Here is an 18,960-nt window from a genome sequence, read left to right as displayed (position 1 = left end):
GGGAGTCCATAGGGATAGCCAATGCTCTGTCTCTGTCTCTATCCCCTCTTGAAAAGAACAAGAACCTTCTGAAGACCATCGACTACTTTTGGTCTGATGCCTTGAACTGCTTTCTTTTTGGTCATGGACCGATGACTCCAACCCTCCTGGACGTGGTGATGATCACTGGTCTGGACATCTCATCAACATGCCCCTGTGCCTACAGACTGTCCGAAGTTCCATTCAAGTTGTCCTCCAAAACAGAGTGCACAAACTGTGGTGCATACTTGAACGAGCACCTAAAAACCAAAGGCCCTGTGATAGAGAAGGAGCACACAGCCTTCCTGAATCTTTGGTTAGAGCACTTCTTATTTTGCGGTCCTTCCCTTGCTCCAACCAAGAATTATCTCCCTCTAGCATACGAACTGGCCAAAGGTCATACTGTTGGCCTTGGCAAGTTGTTCCTTGGCGAAGTCTACAGATACCTCCACCTGATGTCCTTGGGCCTACTTACCCAGAAGAAACTTAGGACCGGTGGTCCCTGGTGGTTTATCCAATTGTGGACTTCCCTATACTTTCAGAACTTCATCCCAGACTTCCCTACTTTGGCCGACAACTCTTTCCCATATCAGAGCGGGAGGTGGATCAGATGTACCAGCTTCGGCCAAGCTTTATACAGCCTTCCTGGCAGCAAGTTGAATCCCTCACAAGCTTCAAGCTGGTTTAGAATTTTCTATAAGGGCCTGAACAATCCTATCTTCCTCCCCTATACCGATTCTGAAATTTTTGAGAACCCGGTCACCTTCAGGTTGGCTGATTTTGCCGATGATGACGGCACTCGGCATCTATATTCTATCATGATCCGCCCTTGCCTCCTTCCAGTTGGCATGAGCACCTCCAACTGGATCATCAAGCCAGGATATGAATTCTATCAGTCGGTCATAGCAGCTCGGCAGTTTGGCCTCGAGCAAGTTCCTCCTCACTTCTTTCTTCATTATTTGACAACCAACAGAACCGATCTGCTCGATGTTGTCACCACTCAGAGATGTTACAGCCTGTTTTCAGACCTTCTCATCCCAATCCCTGTTAACCTATCGTTCACTTCTTCGGCCATTGAATTTGAGAACTGGTGGTCAATGTGGAAGACTCATGTCTTCCGGAAAGCCCAAGGGCCGATGCTGTAGTAGATCCACGCTGAGTATGAAGCTCCCGATGAAGAGGTATTACCATCAATCCAATGTTTTCCTCCTGACACCGCTTAATTCTTTTTCTAACTCCATTTGCTCTTTCTGCAGCAGGAAGATGGTTCGGAGCCCAGGAACGATGATGGCTCCCCTTTCCAGTTTTCACCGGTTGCCCCCATGGTCCTTTTTGGCAAAAATGCACCTCCCCCGTCAGAAGGTATCATGCGGATCCAGCCTGGCACTGCAAAACTGACTCCCAAGAGGAAACGATCCTCTGATGTTGCTGCCCCCCGGGCCCAAATCAAGGTGAGGAAGATGATCGTCAGAAAAATTTGAAAGGAAACAGGGACATCTTCCACCACTCAAGAAGCTCCGATCGTCAGCCAGGTTTAGATCGCCCTTCTTATAATCTGATCCTCTAAACATGTATATCCTGACTTGATTGTTCTTTCCTTTCTTGCAGTCCGATGTTATAGATATTTCTAGTGGGGAAGAACCTGCATGCCGAAAAGACCCACCTTCAGAGGCTCCAGAAGATCCTTTGACAACGGTCAACACCTTAGTCAACCTTCAAGATCCAGTTGATGCTTCGGTCGTCCCTCGAGGTCTGCGGGAGTCGGTTGTTGCCGCGTTGGACATTAGTCCCTCTCTGGAAGAGCCGACTGTCACCTCATCGACCATCAGTCTTCCTCCAAAAGGGGCGCGCTTGCAAGAGCCGATCGTTGCTTAATGGGCTGTCACTCCTCTTTCAGAAAGGGTAAGTCCTCAAGAGCCGATCATCACTTCATCAGCCGTCATTGCTCCTCCTCCAGAAAGGGCGCATCCTCAGGAGCCGATCATCACTTCATCAGCTGTTGTTACTCCTCCTCCAGAATAGGTATGTTTTTCTCACCAAATTGTTTACATATTTTCCCTGTGCTGCACTAATCTTGTGCCTTCTTTTAGGGCCTAAACCTACGGAGTTGCTTTCCTTTGACCTTGCGTCTGTCGGTTCAGCCATACTAGAGGTTGATGATCGTCAACAAGATTCAACCGGTGTCGCTAGTCAACTTCTCCGTGTGAAGGGCCTTCTATCAGCTCCAATTGATGCCTTGGTCCAGGATTCCGGTGCAGTGAGGCAGATTCTTGAGGAGATCAAATCTCAACTTCCTAAAGTCCTCCAGATCAGGCTCTAGCTGGCCGGGCACCTCCCTTTCTTTCAGGCAAGAGTAGAACAGGCTCGTCATAGGATTGAGGCTCACCGTTCTCAAGCCCCCTTAAATGCCGACATTGCCGAGAGGTGCCGATTTCTCAATGAGAAGAAGGCGGTTCTAGATGCCAAAGCTGATGCATCTGTGCACTCTCAAAGGCTTCATCTTCTGGAGAAGGAATTAGAAGACCTTAAGGCTAAGGTCTGGGCAACCAAGCAGCGCATCCAAGAAGAGAAAGATCTTATTGCTAGCTCCGAACGGGAAGGAGAAGCCCTAATGTCACACCCAGTTTTAAGAACAAAACCGAATGCATAACTATATGTATGCCAGGATCAAGTTCCATACATATAGTGACTTCATTAGTGAATAATAAGCAACAGTATCACGAAAAGAGAATTAAAAGACTATAAAGATTATCAGAGTTATACAGACTTATCCTGAAAACGTAGACTCCAAACTTCACAGGCAATCGACCGGGGGTTGCGCAGGCCTAGAACTCAGCATCATCTTCAAAAGACTTCACATCACTTTCTCCTCTAAGCAGCAATTATAACAAGCGTGAGTACACTTATGGTTGGTACTCAGCAAGTGTTGGGAATTATATGACATGAAGGCTAAAATCTAGGAAAGACTGACTGGCTTACTGCGATAAGCAATTTTAGTTGGTCAAGTTTTATTAACACCTGTTTACTAAGGTATACGTTCATACCAAAACCCACATTAAAAGAAATAGAAGAGATATAGCAGAGATATAACCACAACCATAAACATGGTCCACGGTTTAATTCATCTTCAAGTTCAATTATCATGTGAGGGTCCAAGCCGCTCGTAACCGTGAGCACGGCTGATATATCAGTTTTCACTCTGCAGAGGTTGTACACTTTACCCACAATTCGTGTCTCCCGATTTGCCCGAGGTAGCTAGCCTCTTAAACACTTTCGAGGTGAGCGGCAAGGGATTCACTATGAGGCCTTTACAAAGATTCCCTAACTTATGACAATCCGCTAAGGTTTTAAGTCAAAGCGGTCATAACTCTCCCTAAAGAGGCAGATGCCTTAACCAGGACCATATCATACTCTCAAGAGGACCGAGCTACAACCCGACGATGCAACCCCTCTTGCCCTTTCGGTAAGATCGTCATAAGCTAGTGTTTCTAATTAATCAGCCAAGACAAGAGCCATATAGTATTGTGGTTGCACTATTTTCCTAGGTGGTTCTCCATGTTCCAATTAAAACATATAATCTTGTGATTAACATCACCAAGAGCATGAACATGGATAAAATATGTGTAGCATCATCATTGTTCTCATCATGGTTATAAATTATTCCCAAACCGAAACCAGTTATAACAACTAAGCAATAGCTACCCAACATAAAGGTAAAACCCAGGTTGACAAGGAATGATCATAACGACTACGCAAATCCTTAATTAGGATCCATCAGATTAAGACACATGCATGCATAAAAGAAAGTTATATTTATTGCGGTTATTAGGACAAAAGCATGATCAAGGAAACATTTGCCTTTCTTTTAGAGAATAGCTGCTTAGAGTCTTCAACTCTTGTTCTTGAAACTCTAGATCTTCAAAGCTCTTGGATCGCGCTTCTTCTAACGTCACACAAGCATCCGATCGAAGCATACAAGCAAGCAAACAAACAAGAACAACTAAGAACAGATACAACAAACAAAAGGAAAGCTTTAAAAGAGTAAACAAAAGGATAAGGCTCGTTGCTACGGTCACGAGAGCGCAAGAAACACGGAAAACGGAGCTAGGGTTGGAAAGAAACAACTATCAGAAGACTTATGTTATGAAAGATATAAAAGAGCTATAGGCTTTCATTTATTTTTATCCAGAAAACTAATGTAAAAGATATTCAAAAGAGAATATCCCTAATTATAATTAACTCATATTATATTTGCATTTATAAAGATGAAGTAGAACTTAGTCAAATTCTATATACAATTCTCTATGTACAAATTACACTAATTAAATAATTAATTAGAAAAGAAACTGGTGAGAGCATCTAAATGTCGAACTTTATGATTCGTGTTGAACTAAACAAATTAAATTACAAACACATTTAAGTTCATATTAGTTGAGTTAACATTACTTATGAAAACCGGAGAAAAGACTTAATTAGATTTTAATTGGAAACACTAGATAAGAGGACATTAATCAAATTAAATCTATATTTAATTTTAAAAATAGGAATTACGGCACAACAATGCTACTAAACGATAGCTTAGGGTTTTAGAAAACTAACGCAAAAAGAACCGATCAAAACAGATCTAAAACGGGGAAAGTACGCATAAAACAAGGCTGCAAGGACCTATACGCAATTAACTATAGACTTCAAGGGTTAGCTGAAAAGAAAAATAAGACACAGAAAAATAGGGCTCACAAATACAGAAAAGATTAGGGTTAGATCTAAAAAATTCCATGGTGGGGCTGGATTGAAAAGATGGAAAAGATCTAGGGGGTTTTCTGCAATTTTTGCTAGACACAGAAATTTACACGATAATTACAGAATCTTCCAGGGACCAATCTGCAGAAAGCTTGAAACAGCCCCAATGGTGGCCGGCGGCTGCAATTTCTCAAATTCCCATCGATTTAGGGCATGGGAGAGCGCAAGGAGCGGTGCAAATGAAAGAGGACGACGAGAGGATTCGATTCGATACCTAACTTACCACGGGGATGCATCGCAGAGATCGAATTTCGCGGAGGAAGTCGCGGCGACGGGTCTGTTCATGCATGTTCCGTTCCTGGGCTGTGCCTCTGTTCATGGCAGCTCTGCATAGGACAAGGATGTGCAGGGGCAGCGCTGGGCAAGGCCAGGAGGGTGCGGCTGGCCTGGTGGCGCGCGGGTACAGGGGCAGCGGCAGGTCACAGGGGCACGGCGACGGTGATGCAGGGGCCGTGCAGGAGGAGGACCGGGGGGGAAAGGGAACGGCTGTAGCAGCAGCTGCTGGCAGCGCCTAGGGGCAGGGGTGGTCTGGGCAGGGCGTGGAGGAGGAGGCGCACGGGGGCAGGGGGCCAGGGGAAGAAGGGCGCAACGGCGGCAGTGGTGCTAGCTGCGGTTCTGTTTCGTGCGCACGGCGGCGCCTCTGTTTGTCCTGGTTCTGCAGATGGCATCCCATGGTGGCCGGCATACAGCACAGGGGCGGCACGAGCAGTAGGGGGCTGGGCAGGAGCGATGAGGAGGCCGGCATGAGGCAGCAGCGCTGTGGTAGGAGACGCACAGAAGGGCGACGACGCTCGTGGTGGCGCAGCAGCAGGAGGATGGCGGCGCTGCAGTTGGCGATGCCGGGAGGATGCGCAGGAGGAAAAACGCGGTGGGATCTTAGGGTTACGCGAGCAGGATTTATAGGGACTGAGGGGGAGTCTAGGGCCGGCTACGAGCCTAGGGTTACGTGTAGGATTTATAGGGACGTGGAGGCCTGAGATTCGACAAGCAGGAGGGCACGAGGCTGAGGGTCTCGGTTATGGGCCGAAACAGTTTCGGCCATGGGCCGAGAGCTGAACCTGGGCTGGCCGAGCAGGTTTGTTTGGTGCTGGCCTGGAATGCTGAACTGGGCCACGGAAAGAAGAAAGACAGGGAGGTGGAACCGCATCGGCACAAACCAATGGGCCGGTTGAGAGAGAGGATCGATCGTAGATAGAACAAGAACGGGTTATTTGAGAGCATGAAATAAAAGATATACATAAAGAGAGAGGAGGATCGGGCTAGGTTGTTCGCGGTCAGATCGGATCTTGCAACGGCGATGCAGGTCGCCAGAGCTGGCACTTACGAAACTATAGACATCATCGAAAAATACCGAAGTCGGTCTACAACTCCATTTCGAACAAGGTTTGATCGAGAAGAAAGGTCAGAGGATGCGTACCACGATGGGACATCTAATGGCCTCGGATAGGATGAAGGAAAAATGACTGATACTAAGGAAACGAATTGGTCTGACTATGATAAGAATTTGAACTTCGGAAAGGAAGTCTACATTTTGATGGCGGAACTCGAAACACGACGAGATCAAAGCGGTGGTCGAGCTCAAGCTTACGCGTGGCACGATTCTACGATTTAAGGCGGATTAGATGCAGAACGAGTTGAATCCAGCTCGAGATGAAAAGAAAATGAATTCATTCTCCAGAACATATTCTTAAGCTTAAAATAAATCTAGAAGAGTCCAGATAAATATTTTAAACCACGAAAAATATATCCAGAAGAGTCCCAAAAATTCCGAGGAAAACTCGGGAGTTAATTTGGGTCACGAGGATTCCAAATAAAATATTTGGAGCTGATGAAAAAGAATTTTAGAGCTTTCCAAGTAAAAAAATGGATCTAGCTCTTGGATAAATAGAATAATTGCCAGAAAAATCTCTAAAATTATCAGAAAAATCCTATTGACAGAGGAACGCATTGTAAAAGATATTCACATCCTAAAATTAAATATTTTAGGGTGTGACACCTGACTGCCCAACTGAAGGCAGAACTTGCAGAACTGAGCACTTTGAGCAGGCAGGTGGTGTCAGGAGTGGACAAGGACGATGAAGCAGTGATTGCTGAAGCTGATAGTGTCCGTCTTGAGGCTATTGCCGCCATCGACAAGTTCCTTTAGTAGGCTTCCTTTAATCACCCTTTGTTAGATAAACCTGTATGTATCTGTATAAAGATTCTAATGTCGATGGTTATACATCGACTATTCGCTCGACCCAATGTATTAGGTACAAAGTACTTCTCTTTTATATATGTGGGCCGACTACACGTATCGGCCTTCCTCCCTTGTACCCAGCCTGATGCATGTCATCGGCTTCCGCCTGTACGAGTCATCCGGCTTTGTCGGCTCGTATCCTTTCGCGCGGCATCAGCTTTCTCTTGTACGGGCCTACTGATCATACCGGTTCATAGCTTGATACGTAGCATCAGCTTTACCGCTCACCATCCCACATACTTGGCAAGTATTTCTTGAGATGTTGACCATTGACCGCCACCGGAAACTTGATGCCATCTAACTCCTCAAGCATATATGCGTTCCCAGATAAGACTTGGTCAACCCTATAAGGCCCATGCCAGTTTGGAGACCATTTGCCATACGCTGCATTTTTAGTCCCCAATGGTAGCACCGCTTCCCAAACCAGATCTCCAACTTGGAATTCCTTTGGCTTGACTTTCTTGTTATACGCGCGGGCTACTTTGGCCTTATTTTCGTTGATCTTCTCAAGTGACCAAAGCCTTAACTCCATGAGGTCCTCAACATTATCATTCATCAGAGTAGCATACTCTTTAGCTGTTAACTCATTCTAGAACTCTATGTGCCTCGAGCCGGCCGTAATTTCCCACGGTAATACGGCCTCCTATCCATACACTAGGTGATAAGGAGAAGTTTTTGTTGCTCTATGGCAAGAAACACAGTATGCCCACAATGCCTCTGATAAGACCTCATGCCAACGCCTAGGATATTCATCAATCTTTCTTTTGATCAACTTGATAAGGCTCTGATTGGATGCTTTAACTTGTCCGTTTGCTTGGGCATAATATGGAGATGACCTGATCAGCTTGATGCCTATGTCGGTGGCGAACTTCTTGAACTGCTCTGAAATGAAGACCGAACCTCCATCTGTTGTAATGGTCTGAGGAATCCCGAACCTATGAATGACATGCTCCTTGACAAAATTAATAACATCTTTGGATGCTACAGACTTCATGGTAACCGCCTCCACCCATTTGGTAAAGTAATCTGTGATGGCCAAGATAAACTGGTGGCCTTTGCTAGATGGAGGATTAATTTTGCTGATCATATCCATGCCCCAGCCTCTGAACGGCCACGGTTTGACGATAGGTGTGGCAGATCCAACCTGAATTATACCGACTCAAGTACGCGAGTCCTCACTGAGGGGCTACCTCGTACTTCAAACGGTATAATACTATTGGTCTGTCGGGTAACGTCCCGATAAACCACCGAACGCAGGATCCAACAAGGTACCTCACACGAAGGTGAGTCCAGAGATATAATGCCAATACATTTTACACCACAGGCAGTTATATTACAACAATATACAAAGTATTATTAGCTCCCACTGAGGAGAGATTATTACAAAACAGGTTTAAGTATTAAGTTAAAACAGCAGAGTTTGAAAAGCGTAAACATTGTACACGTCGTATTACAGATATCATGCTAGCCCGGGCATGATATCACTCGGCAGAATCTGTATTGGCCGGGGACGGATCCCATTCCACGGACCAACCATCAGGCAAAGGGTAGGGCCATGGTGTAATGAAAGCTGGCTCATCAGGGAGATTACCTGGATTAAATCAACAAAAGCAAGGCTGAGTATACTAATACTCAGCAAGACTTACCCGGAATTGGATATACCTTAGCCCATAACTAGACTCATGAAGGCTTTTAGCTGTGGGTAGAGTTTTTAGCTGAAAAGCACAAAGAGTAGATCCTTATTTTCAATTTTTAGCTTTCCAGTTCTAGTTGATTAGCCATTCTAGGTAAGCACTTATAACTACTCAAAACATGGTAGAATTCTTAATCAAACATCATCTTTCATAATCACAAAGTTACTCTTGTTACTCTATGTGGTAAAGGGGGTAAGCAGTCTCATTCATCGTGAGAGGCGGACGATTCCTGAATCGAGATTCAAAACCTTGCAAGGATAAACCTAACACACACGCTTGGAACACCAAAGGGTCGTTCCGGAGCAACCGTTTGCCTTTCATTCCGACTCGTGGATCAGATCCACCACAAGCGACTGCAGGTCATACGCATTTCCAAAATGCAGGACGTACGTCTGTAGCGCGACTACAAAACCCGTACTCCTGGTTGCCCAGCAACACGTATGCCTACACGTCGAACAAAGTAACCAAAAGAAGCAAATACATGTGGTGGGAGGTATGTCCACTCCTCAGGCCGATCGGTTACTAGGTTACCTCTTACCATATTTCACGGCATGTGGCTAGTACTTTCAAATACTTAACCACTGCTACCACACACTGCGACCTTATCAAATTCATCAAAATAGACGGGGTATCATCTTGACCATGATACCTTATAAAACTCCCGTCCGTCATCCTTATAATGATAACAGGAATGTAAACATCACAATTCCTATATCGCGCGAGTGATAGGAAATCACTCGACTTCTACCGGTCCTATAAGCATAGCGGCTATTCGGACTCGATTTCTAGTGTTCAATACATCGGTTCCCTGGAATTATGCAACTAAGGTTTTCAAACAACTCTTAAGAACCTAATGCATAAAGATATACATAAATAATATAGGTTGCAGTGTAATAAAGTAGGGGTTATGTCCGGGGCTTGCCTTCGCTGGTGGGGCTGGGGTCAGTCAAGTTAATATCCTCCGAACCTTGGTTCAGGACTTCAGAGAATTCTGCGATGAGATTCCCGGAGTCTTCAGAATAACCTCCTTCTTGATCCGGAATCAGCTGATAATTCCCGTCAGCGAGAGTGGTCGAGTCTACATGATATGCAAGATGAAGTTTAATGGATGCATACACTTTTCATTTCAATTCACGATAAAGTTGCAATCCAATTAAAGAAACATTACAATTCGACAATCAACCTAACTACCCTGTACTGGGCAGTCATTTATCGGGTATTAACTAAACTAACTAGTCTCGTTAAGCAACAGGGGGGGTTACCCTAAACATCCAACTAACTACATTAAGTAACACATCTGGTTACCATAAGCAACAACTAAACACACTTAACAATCTCCATTTATTTTATTAGTTAAACATTGTAATTAACTTTAGGTTATTATTTAATTATGGTTGACCTTGAATTAATTTAGACAAATTGTAAATGGATTAATACTTATGAAAATTTCCCTAAGTGGGTTTAATTGCAATAACCTTACTCCAAATATTTTATACAATAGATAATTAGAACAACTCACTTAATTTAAACAATATGTTTAACTTGAATAATTTTTACAGTGCTAGATAGTTCAAAACAGGAGCTACAAAATTTACTAAGCACAGATTGATATTTGATATATTTACTGTAGTTTTATTGGATTTTTATTCTAAAAGGAACTAAGTCACCAATTTAAACAAGATCTACATTGAAATTTCAAGATGCAATTATATCTGGGGTTTTACACTAAAACTAGAGTTCAAATTTTAAGGGCATCATAAACTACTCAAGACTAGTATTTCAGAAAAGTTTCATAATTTTTCATGCATATAAATATTATTTATGAATTACCTTTGAATTTAAGCTTGAAACTTCTAATTCAAGTTCTATTAGGTTTCTGATTCTTAAATTTTTATGATGGGTCATACTCATAAAGATCAAGTTGTGGTAGAAATTTCATCCCTAAATATGCACAGGTGCTTTTGAAATTACTTTGTGAAGCTTTCATGAACATATAACAAAAGTAACCAAATACTCTAGCTAGAGGGCTGATCTATGCTTCAAAAATTTACACAGGGCTACTTACATCACCTACAGCACATGCTCCAAAAACCAATAGTAGCAAGGCTATGGATCATGAGATTCAATTAAAGCATCCCTTTACTTGTATTTAAAATACAGAACAAGCTATGCACTTTCATGACATGGTTATGAAATAAAAGTTGTAGAATTCATCACAAGAATTCCAACGCAACAAGTTTCATATTTTTTTGATTTTTCTATTGTTTTCTATGCATTTTTAAAGTTCACAGATTTAAAAGAGAGGGAGGGATTGAAACTTTGCATAAAGGACCCTAGAAGAATTAAAATGCTTGCAATGTGGCCCTTGGCCGGAGTCAGAGCGGGGGGGCACAGCTTTGACCGTCGATTCCGGCGAGGTTGGTCGCCGGCGGCGGGGGAAGAAGAGGGAATAAGCACGAGGGAGTCGGTGGCGACCTTCGGGTGGTTGCGGATGGGGTCGAGGAGGTCGGTGTAGGCCTGCCCACGGTGAGGCTGAGCCGGCGGCAGGGAAGAACGGCGCGGCGGCGCTCCGGTGGCCGAGCGGGGAAAAAGGTTGGCCGGACAGCTACGCGAGGACGCGTTGGAGCTAAAGGCAAGGTTGGTGCAGGCAGAGCAGCTGCGGTGGAGTGGGGCGACGGTGAGCTCGTGCTCGCCGGCGTTCGGGCGGCGATGGCGACGGCGTTCCGGGGGCTAAAGGCGAGGAAATGACGAACTGATGGCTGGAATAGGTCGAGGGGGTCCTAGTGGTTCTGATGCGCCCGCAAACACAGGAGTTGGGCACTTGCTTTGGAGCTCGCCACGGCGGCAGCTCGGTGGCGGCCGAATGGCGACGGCGTGCGCGTGGCAAGCGCAGGGGATGCCAGAAAGGGAGGGGCGCAGAAGTGGGAATGGCAAGGGGCGACGCGTGGAAGAGAAATCCAGCAGGAGGTGGTGCTCGGGGGACTGCACCGGCGGTGAGCGGCGGCGGCGGAAGCAGAGCAGAGGAGAAGCAGCGGTGCCAGAGGAGGGAGAAGGCAGACAGGAGTCAGAAGGACTCGTTTGCAATTCCCAAAAAGTCCAGGGACCCCTCTGAAAACTAAAATTTCCCATTGGTACAAAATCCTAATGAGAAAAATGTCAAAAGCAAAGTTGTAGAGAATTTCAAATCCTACAAGAATGCTTTAGGGTTCAAGTTCAGAATCTCAAAGGAGACAGTTTTATTTTGAACTTTTTTGAACACAATTCAAATTATAAACTTTGTGTTATAATTCAAACAAAATGCTCTAATGTTTGGGGTCACTTTGTAAGATTTTCTGCAGTAATCATGACTAGTTCTTTTTACACTTTAGCCCTTAGGTAAACTAAGTTTTACTTTTATCTTTCAACCATTTTATATGTAAGTCCTTATATCTTTGTATTAATCACGTAAAGGTCCTTAGTTTCATATAAAGTCTATTTCCCTTAGGTTTATTTAACTTTTGCTCTTTTCTTTTCTATAGCCATCTGAATTTGACACTCAAGAACATTTACACACACTTGCACACAAGAATTTATAAAACTCATAATTTACAAATATACCCCTATTGCTTTGTACAACTTGTATATATACCATATCATGCATACATACAATACATCCAAACTTACTATCTCATTGTCTAACTACCGGGATATTACAATAGGGTTCATTACTAATGCTGGTACCATCTGAATCTTCCCTAACCTCTGACATGCCTGGCATCCTTTATAATATTTGAAGCAATCTTCAAGCATGGTGGGCCAGTAATACCCTGATCGCCTAATTTGCCACTTCATCTTGTGAGCCGATTGATGAGTTCCATAGGTGCCTTCATGGACTTCGTGTCAGAGCCGATTGGATTCAACCGGCCCCAAGCATTTGAGCAGCAGACCTTCTAAAGTCCTGTAGAACATGTCATCTCCTATCATGACGTATCTCATAGCCTTGTAGCGTATCCTCTTGGGTGCCCCCTGAGCCGAATCCTTCAAATAATTGAAGATATCGGCTCTCCAATCTCCTTGGTCCAGGAGGTGTACCTGAAGATCAGTTCTATCCGCTACAGCCTTGTATCCTGAAGCCATCTGTGCCAAATCATTGGCCTCTGAATTTCGAGTCCTAGGTATCCAATAGAAATTTATGTACCTGAATTGGGCCATCAGCTCTTGACATTGCACCCATAACGGGAAGAGCAACTCGCTCTCACACCTGTATTCCTCTGTGAGCTGAGAGATCACCAATTTTGAATCCTCGAAAATTTCCACTGCTTCAGCTCCGGCTTCAAGAAGCAACTCCATACCTTTACGCACTGCTTCATATTCTACGAGATTGTTGGTGCAAGTGGTAGGTAATCTGATTGAAAAAGAATACGTTGCCCCCTGAGGCAACACCAGCAGGATACCTATGCCATATCCATTTCCGCAAATCAATTCATCAAAGTACATGGCCCATGCACGTATGGAAAGTGCTGCTATATCAGTATTGATCCTTTCTGTGATGAGATCCACCAACGCTTGGCCTTTGACCGCCTTCGCGGGTTGGTATCGGATATCGAACTCTGACAATGCAAACATCTATTTAACAAGTCGGCCTTTCAACACAGGAGCCGATAGCATATGTTTTATGACATCCGATTTGCAGATGACAATTGTCTCGGCTGTTAGCAGGATATGCCGAAGCTTTGTGCATGTAAAGAACAAACAAAGGCATAATTTTTCAATATCACGGTACCTTGTCTCCGCGTCTAGCATCCTTCTGCTGAGGTAGAACACAACCCTTTCTTTGCCGTCATGCACTTGTATTACCACTGAAGCGATGGAGGTGTCACCTACTGAAAGGTACACGTAGAATGGTCTACCTTGTTGGGGTGGAACAAGCTCAGGTGGTTTTGACAGATACTCCTTGATTTCTTCAAATGCCCGTTGCTGCTCTATCCCCAAGCGAAACTCTTCATTGGCTTTGATTTTCACTAACTCCATAAAAGGCTCAATCTGCCCAGAAAGATTGGAAATAAATCTTCTGACAAAGTTGATCTTACCAATGAGCTACTAGAGCTCCCTCTTCATAGTAGGTGGCACCATTGTTCGTATAGCTTCTTGACTTTTTAAGCCGATCTCGATTCCTCTTTCATGAACCAGGAAACCCAGGAATTGACTGGCCGATACACCGAAAGCGCACTTCTTCGGATTCATCCTAAGCCCGAACCTTCTAGTTCATTCCAGAACTTGCCGTAAGTCCCCCAAGTGCCCTTCAACCGACGCAGACTTCACAATGACATCGTCAATATAAATTTCCACCAGCTTGCCAATCAAATCGTAGAAAATGTAATTCATGGCACGCTGATACGTAGCGCCAGCATTCTTCAACCCGAAAGTCATAACCACATATTTGAACAGTCCTACTGCCCCAGGTACTCTGAATGCGGTCTTGTTTACATCCTCCGGAGCCATGAAGATCTGGTTATAACCGGCGTTGCCATCCATGAAACTCAAGATCTTATGACCAGCAGTTGTGTTAATCACCATCTCTGCAACAGGCATTGGATATTCATCCTTTGGAGTAGCCCTATTGAGGTCTCTGAAGTCCATGCAGACTCACCATCAGCCGTCCTTCTTTTGCATAGGTACAACACTTGAAATCCACTCGGCATACCTGCAAGGCCTGATAAATCCTGCTTCTAGCATTTTTTCCACTTCCTTCTTAACCTCTACCAGGACTTTAGCCTTCATTTATCGCGCTCACTGCTGAAATGGCCGAAATCCATTCTTGAGAGGGAGCCGATGCTCGACTATACTCCTATCCAACCCAGGCATCTCCGTATAATCCCAGGCAAAGCAATCTGCGTACTCTTTTAACAAAACTACCATCAGCTCTCGTAAACATGGGCGTAACTTTTTGGTGACAAATGTTGGTCGTGGCTTATCCCCAGGACCAATATCCACCTCTTGAAGCTCATCAACTGATGTAAACTCGTATCCTAATTTTCCATCATCTGTTAAATCAACACTGCAGATGGACAAAGAAGATAATAAAAAGAATTCCGGCCGATTGTTGAGATCGGCCCCTTTATATCCTTCATTGTTCTTTGAACCTTTACAATAGAAGTATAGCTGGCTGCTAAAGCAGGCTTCTCTGTAACTACTATGATCATGTAAAAAACTTGACATCAAAGGTTTACACTTTATTTTTTGGGGCCGATCGAGGGGATTGGCCTCACCAAGCGTGTCAGAGTAACTCACCCTTTGTGACTCATCTACTCTATAAGGCCAGTGGATAAGACCAGCCTCACCTGTTTTTTGTTGCCTCAATGCAGTCGCAGCCTTCCAAACTGATCCCCGAGATCGGCTCTTGGTCTTCCCCGTCCCAGATGCTCATGGCAGCATACGAGATCTGGATCGAGTCATCTGCATGAACCACTTCTACCTCATCTCCATCCCACTGGATTAGACATTGATGCATCATGGAAGGGAAGCAGCAGTTGGTATGGATCCAATCCCTACTGAGTAGGACGTTGTATGTGCTCTTGCTATTGACGATGAAGAAAGAGGTCGGGATAGTCTTATTTCCAACGGTCAGATCCACACTAAGGATGCCTTGTGCCTCTAAAGTTTGGCCATTGAAGTCGCTTTGCGTGATGTTGGTCTTGATCAAGTGCCCAGCAGATCGCCCCAAGCGGCGCAGCACTGAGTATGGCATTATGTTAACTGCCGCTCCTGTGTCAACCAACATCTTATTGATGGGCTGGCCGTTTATGTAACTCTTGAGATATAAAGCCTTCAAATGCTTGTAGTTCTTTGCTTGTGGCTTCTCAAATATTACCGGCCGCGGCCCCAAGTCAAGCTGGGCTACTGATAATTCCTCATGGCCTCGAGCATGGAACTCCGCAGGGAGCACAAACACCGTATGCACATCAGCCGATGTCTTCGAATCGGCTTTTGTTGATCTTGTCCGCCACTCCTTCCTGGGAGGGCGCAACTCCCTTTTCTGCGCGTAGTGGACTTTGTCCGCCAGATCCGGGCACGCCTTCCTTAGTGTCTCAAGATATCTTGCCTCCGCTTCTTCCAGGCTGCGCAACCACTGAACCCTACGTTTCTAGGAACGGTTAAGTCCATCAGGGCACTAGCATGGACGGTGATACTTATCCTCTTCTTCTTCAAAGTCCACCCTTCTTCGTGGTGGTTGGATCTGCTCTTGCTAGGGCGGCACAGGTCCCAAATGTCGGAAAACCGAGACCTCATGTGCATCTCGCTTCCGAGATCCGCACTCCGGGCAGTCCTTGGTAGTAGGTAATCGACCCATGCCAGAATCCCAACAATACCTGAAGAACGGGCAATGCCAATGATCACGCGCGTCTTCCTGTTTCTTCAAACTTTTTCCAGTACGGTGCTCATACTCTTCCTCCTCTGACTCACACTGGAGACGCTGCTGGTACTGGTACTTGTACTTCTTGAGGAGATCGGAAGAGGGTGGCCGCTGATTCTTAACATGCCTTACTTGTTCTTCTGTGATATATCCCTTTTCTCCTTTTTGGGGCCGATCGCAGGGATCAGCCTCTTCATCTACGGTTCGGTGGTGTGGTGCAAGCCCTATCACATTAATGCCGAGTGTGAAATCTAATTGCCGCCTCGCAGATCGGTTATAACCTTCCACCATGTTCACACTCGGGAAGGGCTGGGTATCGACCTTCATGGCTGTTTGGCCCAAGATCCATCAACCTTGCTCAATAGCCGATTGGATCTGCCGACGGAGATCCTTGTAGTCGCTCGTGTTGTGAGTGAAAGAGTGATGCCACTTGCAATATGATCTCCCCTGCAGCTCCTGCGCTGTAGGAGGCTTACAACCTTCAGGTAACTTAAACTATTTCTCCTTCAATAACAGATCAAATATCTGTTCAACTTTGCTCACATCGAAGTCAAATCCTTTCGTAGGCCCTTGCTGTTTCACCCACTTACAGGACACAGGATTTGCCCCCCGAGTCCATTCTGCGACTACTACTTCCTGATCATCCCCAGAGTCTTCAGCGTCTTCTGTGTCGATCAATGTCACTTGACGCTTGAACTTATCTTGGTATAGCTCTGGGTCGCGCTACTCATATGTCACTAACTTTTGCACCAAGTGCGCCAAAGAGTTGAACTCCAATTGGAAAGCTGTCACACCCAGTTTTTTAAGGACAAAACCGAATGCATAAATATATGTATGCCAGGATCAAGTTCCATACATATAGTGACCTCATCAGTGAATAATCAGGAGCAGTATTACAAAAAGAGAATTAAAAGACTATAAAGATTATCAGAGTTATACAGCTTATCCTGAAAACAAAGACTCCAAACTTCATAGGCAATCGACCGGGGGTTGCGCAAGCCTAGAACTCAGCATCATCTTCAAAAGACTTCACATCACTTTCTCCTCTGAGCAGCAATTATAACAAGCGTGAGTACACTTATGGTTGGTACTCAGCAAGTGTTGGGAATTATATGACATGAAGGCCAAAATTAAGGAAAGGCTAACTGGCTTACAGCGATAAGCAATTTTAGTTGGTCAAGTTTTATTAGCACCTGATTACTAAGGTATAAGTTCATACCAAAACCCACATTAAAAGAGAGAGAAGAGATACAGCATAACCATAACCATAAATATGGTCCATGATTTAATTCATCTTCGAGTTCAATTATCATGTGAGGGTCCAAGCCGCTCTTAACTGTGAGCACGGCTGATATATCAGTTTTCACTCAGCAGAGGTTGTACATTTTACCCATAATTCGTGTCTCCCAATTTGCCTGAGGTAGCTAGCCTCTTAAATACTTCTGAGGTGAGTGGCAAGGGATTCACTATGAGGCCTTTACAAAAATTCCCTAACTTATAACAATCCGCTAAAGTTTCAAGCCGCAGTGGTCATAACCCTCCCTAATGAGGAAGACGCCTTAACCAGGAAATATTCTACGCCTCAAGAGGACCGAACTATACCCCAACAACACACTCCCCTCTTGCCCTTTCGGCAAGATCATCACAATCTAGAGTTTCTAATTAATTAGCCAAGACCAGAGCCATATAGTATTGTGGTTGCACTGTTTTCCTGGGTGGTTCTCCATGTTCCAATTAAGACATATTGTCTTATAATTAACAACACAACGAGCATGAAAATGGATAAAACAGATGTAACCTCATCATTGTTGTCATCATGGTTATATATTATTCCCAAACCAGAACCCATTATAGCAACTAAGCAATAGCTACCCAATATAAAGGTAAAACCCAGGTTGACAAGGAATGATCATAAAGACTAGGAATATCCTTAATTAGGATCCACCAAAATTAGGACACATGCATGCATATCACTTGTCTTTCTTTTAGAGAATAGCTGCTCATAGTCTTCAACTCTTGTTCTTGAAACTCTAAATCTTCAAAACTCTTCGATCGCGCTCCTTCTAACATCACACAAGCATCGGGTCCAAGCATACAAGCAAGCAAACAAATAAGAACGACTAAGAACAGATACAACAAATAAAAGAAAAGCTTTAAAAGAGCGTACAAAAGGATAGGACTCACTGCTACGGTCGCGAGAATGAAAGAAACGCGGAAAACGGAGCTAGGGTTGAAAAGATACAGCTATCGAAAGATTTTATATTATAAAAGAATAAAAGAACTATAGGATTTCATTTATTTTAATTTGGAAAACTATTATAAAAGATATAAAAGAGAATATCTCTAATTAGAATTAACTCATATTATATTTGCATTTATAAAGACGAGATACAACTTAATCAAATTTTATATATAATTGTCTATGTACGAATTATCCGAATTAAATAATTAATTAGAAAGAAACCGGTGAGAGCGTCTAAACGTCGAACTTTATGATTCGACTTAAACTAAACAGATTAAATTACAAATACATTTAAGTTGATATTAATCAAGTTAAAAATAATTATGAAAACCAGAATATAGATCTAATTGGATTTTATTTAGGAAAACTAGATGAGAGTATATTATTCAAATTAAATTGATATCTAATTTTAAAAATAGGAATTATGGTACAACAGTATTACTAAACGATAGCTTAGGGTTTTAGAAGACTAACGCAAAAAGAACGGATCAAAACGGATCTAAAACGTGGAAACTACGCATAAAACAATGCTATAGGGGCCTATACGTAATTAACTATAGACTTTGGGGGTTAG

This window comes from Panicum hallii, chromosome 4 (assembly GCF_002211085.1).
Source record: "Panicum hallii strain FIL2 chromosome 4, PHallii_v3.1, whole genome shotgun sequence".
NCBI lineage: Eukaryota > Viridiplantae > Streptophyta > Magnoliopsida > Poales > Poaceae > Panicum > Panicum hallii.
Note: the sequence above shows the minus strand (reverse complement) of the source record.